The sequence below is a fragment of the Mizuhopecten yessoensis genome, unplaced genomic scaffold, assembly GCF_002113885.1.
Source record: "Mizuhopecten yessoensis strain PY_sf001 unplaced genomic scaffold, ASM211388v2 scaffold9503, whole genome shotgun sequence".
Classification (NCBI taxonomy): Eukaryota; Metazoa; Mollusca; class Bivalvia; order Pectinida; family Pectinidae; genus Mizuhopecten; species Mizuhopecten yessoensis.
Window position 1 is genome coordinate 189,887 of NW_018408080.1, and position 7,043 is coordinate 196,929.

General features: G+C 36.5%; 1 protein-coding gene across 1 annotated transcript in view; it reads right to left on the reverse strand.

Annotated features, from left to right (window-relative positions):
* LOC110458238 (neuropeptide Y receptor type 2-like) overlaps positions 1 to 1,538 on the reverse strand; it is a 94,790-nt gene extending 93,252 nt beyond the window's left edge. The window contains exon 1 of the mRNA XM_021509850.1: positions 546 to 1,538. The gene's annotated coding sequence lies outside the window, so the exon portion shown is untranslated. The remainder of the gene's footprint in view (positions 1 to 545) is intronic.
* Positions 1,539 to 7,043: the final 5,505 nt, after the last annotated feature.

Here is a 7,043-nt window from a genome sequence, read left to right on the forward strand (position 1 = left end):
CATGTAGATATTTAAGTGAAATCGTTGAAAAGTTTAACTGGAGTTATGTGAAATTTCAATTGAAATCAAATCAACGTTTTAGTGAATTCATGTAAAAGTATTATCAAAAGTATGTATAAACGTTTGCGCAAAATCATTTATACATAAAAATATTGAAAAGTTTTCGGGAAATTGTGTAGAATCTAAATGTTCTATAAATTCAAATCAAATGAACTATTTTAATGAAATTATCAATAATTTGTTCCATTTTGCCGTTACAGACATTTCAATTTTAACGCCTGAAACTTAGTCGGTAACCTTGATTAGACCATTAAGTCCAAACAAGTTATCCTGTGGTATAGAGCTATCTCAGTGAAACATTAAGTAATCATGGAAATAATCAGTTCGTTTTTACGTCAGATACAGACGGTGTGCCAGTTATTTCTGTTTTAACGTGAATAATTTAAATGTGTTTTTACGTGTTGTGCATGCGAGGGTATATCATATATATAACTACAGCAGAGATACATATGTAGATGCGGCTGATAGAAGAGGTATGTACTTACCACTATCACAGGAGAAATGATACCGCAAAGATAAGGTCGGTTTCCCTTCGCTTTGGAACACAGGACGGTGATGAGCTATGTTAAATGGCCCAGCCACTGTATCTAGGTATGAGGAATAGCGTTATCTAGTTCCCGTCAGAATCCTTCACGTGAGTTGAATACCAAGTCAGAGCGAATCACAGTAAAATAACAAATGTCTGGGTTTTTATATTTAGCTGTGATTTGAGAAACTGTAAAAAGACTAGACACTCCTCTTGTTTTGCGGCTGAAATCAGTACGATCGTGGTAAGTAAACGTGTTTTTCTCCACTGGTTCAGAATGAATCCGAGAACACTCTTTACTTATTTTCACTACTTAAGTATGGATCCAAGAAAAAAATCTGCGATTTTCCAACAAGTTCAGAATGGATCCGAGGAAGGTTTTACGCCCAGTGTTGTGTAGTTTAATGGTACATGGTGAAATCATAAATAGTTATCACAATCATGTCTAGCAGTTAAAAATACTTTTTTCGATATCAACAAACTGTTTTGTAATATTTAGAATAGAAAGGCCAGTCAACTATGTATTGTGTGCGTTCACACTTAAAACTATTCACTATCTGTGTATATAGATACAAAACACAAAGCTATCACAAAATGACAAGCACCGAATAGCTGTTAGTCCTTAATACGCCAATCAACAGTGATAGACGTCTCGCGCACTGCAATCTCTCAAAAGTATACGTCTATTTGTACACAACATAACATAAGCTGAATCTGGATTAGAAACGCCGACAGTTGAAGCGAAGTTAGTGTCTTGCTCCGGCACAGCAATGTGAGCTACTGATGCTGGATACGGCTCCGTAGACCTAGGCACCAAGTCCTGGAGACTTCGGCTAGGCTTAATCAATAACCGTTTGCAGCGAAGGTTGGAGCAGCTACAAGTAAACTCTCGCGTTGTGTGCTGTGTTTCCGAGCCTACTCTCTCCGTGGTTTCCGCACATACTGAACGTATGGAAATGGACAAGACAGTAAGATGTGGCCAGCATCAGCAATCAGCCTCCGCTCTATCCGCATCACTCGGAGGCTGCTTTCATCCGTCACGTGGGCTGCGCTGGGGCTTGCTTTCTATAGATGACAGCTTGCTGTGATCATAGTGTCTGTATCTTATACGATATTCTGAGGTGATGTAGAGCTAGTCCTTTGATTATCTAGCAAATTAAAAGATCAACGTGCAATTATAGATTAACCCATTCACCCCTAAAGTCACTTTTGAACCTTACCTTATCAAAGACTTGGCAAGTCCAATTTAAAAATGCAGGGTTAAATGGATAAAGAATAGTGTACAGCTGTAAAGTAGTTTTTTCCAATCAGGCGTTTCAGGAGTTTTTTTTTAACTGTGTTTATATACCTAACGAACAATTTTCAGGGACATTATATAAAATATTAGTTGTTATTTTGAATCGCCAACAATTTGTTTTTTATGAATAGGGAACAGTTTTAGCTCAAAGTCTTTTCTCGTCGTATGATTAAAATGCAAGATATTTTGAAATAATCTAAGCGACAACAAATAATTATGTTATATTTATCGAATATTTAATAACACCAGAAAGTATATTGAAGAAGAAATACAGTTGATATATATAATTTAAAGGTCACAGTCAAGAGTTGAGCCTATTTTCATAATTAAAAACGTCATCTATATTCATTTCGGTAACAGAACTGAAGTGTAATTGTTACTTATATTATGTGATACTTATACATATATAACTGTACCTTCTCTTCTTTCTACCATTTAAAAGGTATACAAACTCAAGCATTTACAGAATGAAAGAATGAAAGCACGCTTACTTAAAATGTTTATATATATCACATGGTAGAATGAGAGACTTCTTGCATGAGGACACTAGATTGTTAAGAAGCTGACCCCGGAGCTCCCCACCCCCGGGGTCAGCCTTCTAGTATATTTGATAGAGGAATACAAGTGGTATTCGGAAAAAAGGGGTTTAAGTGTTACTAGCGTTGTGATATGGACGAGGACCTAGATAGTTTCTTTCCGTGTGTCACTTTCCTATCAAAGGGACGCTATCCCTACACAACCTGTATATTTCTAACATATGTAATACACTATCATAATCATGACATACTATGCATTTTTAAGCATGGATCTATACACATTTTTTTAGCTGGGATTGTCGTAATCTGTCCAGTTTTTAATCACAATCTCACTTTATCGGAAATTCTCATCTTTCGCTCATCAGGACACCCGTAGATGTAAGTTCGGAATGATAAAAATACAAACTGGCTATACATATTGACACTCGGAGTTTATACGCAGACCACAATGGTATGCCGGAAAGTCTCACTAATGGGCGATAGTAATTGTGTGCTGACGGTTGTGCTTATCCGGAAAGGGCTAATAACTATGCTCAATACTAATTTTAAGTAAAACGGATAAAATGAGAAAATATAATGATTAGAGTAGGAATAATGTCTTTGTCCCGTAGGCATATATATAAAATGCAATACTGTAAATGTGGAAAGTGTCGTGGTGTAGAAATGTTGGCGTTTTCGCGCTGATAGTATCAGCATGCGGATGTTGATAGATTATATAGATTAAAATAAAAAGAAAATTTCAAATTTCAAACAGCGATTAGTTCAAAACGTCGCAGAGCGAATATTTCTACACACGAAATTTTCATTGTTTCAGTATGGGTGGTCGGTGGTGTAGTGGATGGCGCGCGCACTTGCCTTTCACCAAGGCGGCCGGGTTCGATTCCCCGATCGGACGTGAACAGGTATTGGGTAACCTACCTGACCACGAGGGTTTTCTCCAGATACTCCAGTTTCCTCAAACATAAAATTAACCATTGCGGGCCAACAAAAGTGATAAGTATAAGTTGAAATAACTTGTTTCATAATTGTTGTTAAATATTTATATATATGTACATACGTTAGTTTAAGCATTATCGTGAACATAAGTATGGAATATGAAAATTTCTTGTTACACAACCAATAAGTGTTTCTTTGTGACGTTAAGTGTTTCTATGAACGTCACATAGAAACACTTATTGGTTGTGTAAAAAGTTCAAAAATAATGTGAACATATAATCCTTTTAGCCCAAATATCACCGTTGAGCACTAAAAGGCCGAAACGACTGTATGGCGCAATGTTACTCACTTTTTGGCATACTTTAACTATTACAAATGTCCACAAATTCGATAGATACAAGGTGGTAGCATCTACTGGTGGAGTTCTTACTCTCCTAGGTTTGTGGTCCCTAGCATCTCCGATGGGTCCTGGACTGTTTATTTGTTGTGTGTTACGTCCTATTAACAGGCTATGGTCATTTAAGCACGTGCAAGGTTTGGTTTGTGGAGGAATGCCGGAGTACCCAGGGAGAAAAAAACACCGACCAGCAGGCAGTACCTCGTGACTGCCTCACGCAGGCCTCGAAACCGCGACCCAGTGTTGTGGGCTAGTGGTAGCTGTCACATATCGACATTTGAGGTTACTTTATATTCCATTCGGTAAGTATGATCGAGTATTAAATAGGAAAGGTAGGTTATTGGTATTTGTATTTCGCGGGTAAAGAAAAGCGCGCGAACTTTATATTTACCTGGGCACGCGCAGAGTTGTTTGAACAGGTGTGAAAGGCAGGTGTAATTGCGTGACCATTGTGTTTCATTACTGCTTCTGTTATTGTGAAGTATTCGGGAGTTAGCGTGAAATACATCTCACGGTAAGTTATATTTTAATCATCGATAGATCTGTGTGTATCTCCTGAGTTATATTGTTGATTCTGTGAATGTTTGATCGTGTAATAAACGGTATTTTCCAAATAGTAAACAGGTGCGAAATTGTACGGAGCGCAGTGAGAGCGAATGGGTTTGTGTGGTAGTTGTTTAGATATTGAATTAGGATCATTGGGGCTTATTTATTTATAATAAACAAAGTCACAATGATATTATACAAATGTAATAATATATCAATGTTAGTGTGGTCATTAATATATACGATTGAGCATAGATGAGTGAGCGACGTGGTGTGTTTACGCATGTTGCAGAATGTTGTATAAGTAATATGTTTAAAGCGTATATTATAGATATGTAACATGATAGTGTAGAATTATGTAGTTACTAGTGTTATTTATATTTTGTAGCTTATTTCCCAGTGAGAGACCTGTCAGTTTTGTCTGAGGACAAAAGTATGGAAACCCGTAATGGCCGACGGTGTTATTGTCCATGTTTTCCACCTACGAGGCACTGAGACAGCAGTTTTATGAACTGACTTATACATATGGATATGATTATCCAGAGAGGGAACGTGTAGATATTTTCCCTAGATATGGAGACATAGTACTCTATTATGGAGGCCGGGAGCATGATGTGACATACTGTGGTATGGAGGCCCGGTAATAGTTGAGTGGAGTTGAACTCCGACACAGCAACTGTGACTTCAGCAGCTGAGATACAGTTCAGCCATAGATGTCATCTGCCAGTTGACCAGGGGGACATTCCTAGAGTGTTTGGCTACTGATTGTGTTTGCCAGAAGACGGGATTGAAATTAACATTAACGGAACTTTGTGATCTGTTCGAGTGGGAAGCTACAAAGACTATTCATTATATTATAGATTTAGGGATTTAGGTGTAATATAATATATATATTTATCTATTTATAGATGTAAGTAAATCATAATATATATGTCCAATGTAGAATTGTATGAGAGTTATTAGTGAGTGTGAAAGAGTATGCTTATATAGATATTGTATATTGTAAATAAATGTATATTTGTAGATCCTCTTTTGTTATCAATTGCAAATGAATTAATAGTTCGGCATACGTTAACAGTAGCAGAATGTCAGCGCCTTAACCCTTTCACCACTGTAGACCATACTTGACTTATCTAGATAAATGCAGAGTAGAGCCTAATAAAGTTGAATAGGGATGAAAGGGTTAACCACTCGACCACCACGGCCCCTGTCTTACGAAACAGCTATATGGTCCAGTGTATTTTTTTCTGCACACTGTTTCAGTTACCAAATCACTCATGTTTGCCGGACGTTCAGGTTTCTAGGTTCAAGTTGTTAAATGTATACATAGTTCACAAAACATATTTCAATTTTCAAGATGACAATTCCATATTAACATTTAGCACACAAAAATGAATACATACTTCAGCAATATTACTGAACGACGGGTTTTCTTTTAGCGGTAGCATATCGTAAATAATTACCAAATCTACTTAATCTTTTAATATTTTGACATGACAATAATTCAATTAATTTAAACACACTGGGGCGTCGCTAGTAATATTGCTTAATGTATGTGTTTCTCAGTATAGAATAAGCAGGACAAGTAAGATTATGTTTTTCTTTTTTCATTTTGATTTTTCTTTTAGAACAGCAATTCCAATAGTTTACAAACAACTTATTTTTCTGTCTTACTTTATTATGAAAGACTTTTCAAGATTGTAAAAACAATGTCAACACAAATTGAAAGGATTCTCCTATAAACAAAAACCAAAAGCAGACCACAAAACAAAAGAATAAAATCGGTTGCATGTGATTATAGATTGGTTTTTAAAATATGGACGCAACAAACTTATAGATAAACTGTATGCCTCAAATGAACTTCATGTCATCATGCTGACAGCTGTTTCTACCTCCTGGTGTGATCTCTACTTCAGCTATATAAGGTGCGATTTGATATTAAATTTATGCAAAGTTCAAACGTACTTTTCATGAAAAATCTAATAATTATTTAAGTATATATAGATACGCTAATAGACTTTCTACAATGACTCGATAATTCTAACACGTAAATTTTCACACTCGAACTAATGAGTATAAGATTACATAAAACGAACAGTCTCGCTTACATTACAGTACTTGTATGGCATTGTCGACCTATCGACCTCGCCATTATATAAATGACTATTCACCCTGCGTAGGAATTTGTTTGAGCTAATACGTCTACACTCAATAACTATAAAATCCACACCACAATTTTTACAGTTCATCAACCGAATTATATTTTACCATACATCACGTATTTTAATATTGATAAAATCTCGTCAAATTTTGGGGAAGCTAACAAATTGAAGTTTAAGAAAACTTATTGGAACTAGATCTCAGATGACTGTCCCTAGTGGAGGAGCACGAAGTGAAGGGGCGACAATGATAAAAAAATGCCAGGTTTCATTTATAGTCCAGGGCCGCTTTCGTTTATCGCGATCCAAACGGTTTAACCGGATAGACCAGAGTTGTTAGTTTATGAAATAAGGTCTGACCTAGTAATCTGATGCTATTTTCAGACGAGCCTTGATAAAGCCTTGCAAGGCCTGCATAAACATTTGCAGGTCCGCGAGGTTTGTACACGAGAATGTTACATTTAAAAATAGACAAACCGGTTGTTCCGCATAAACGAACAGGGCCCAGGATTTTCGGCAATCAAAGTTGCAAGAATACACCCACCCCCCTCAATTTCACTTTGATTATAACTGTAGCGCATTTGGA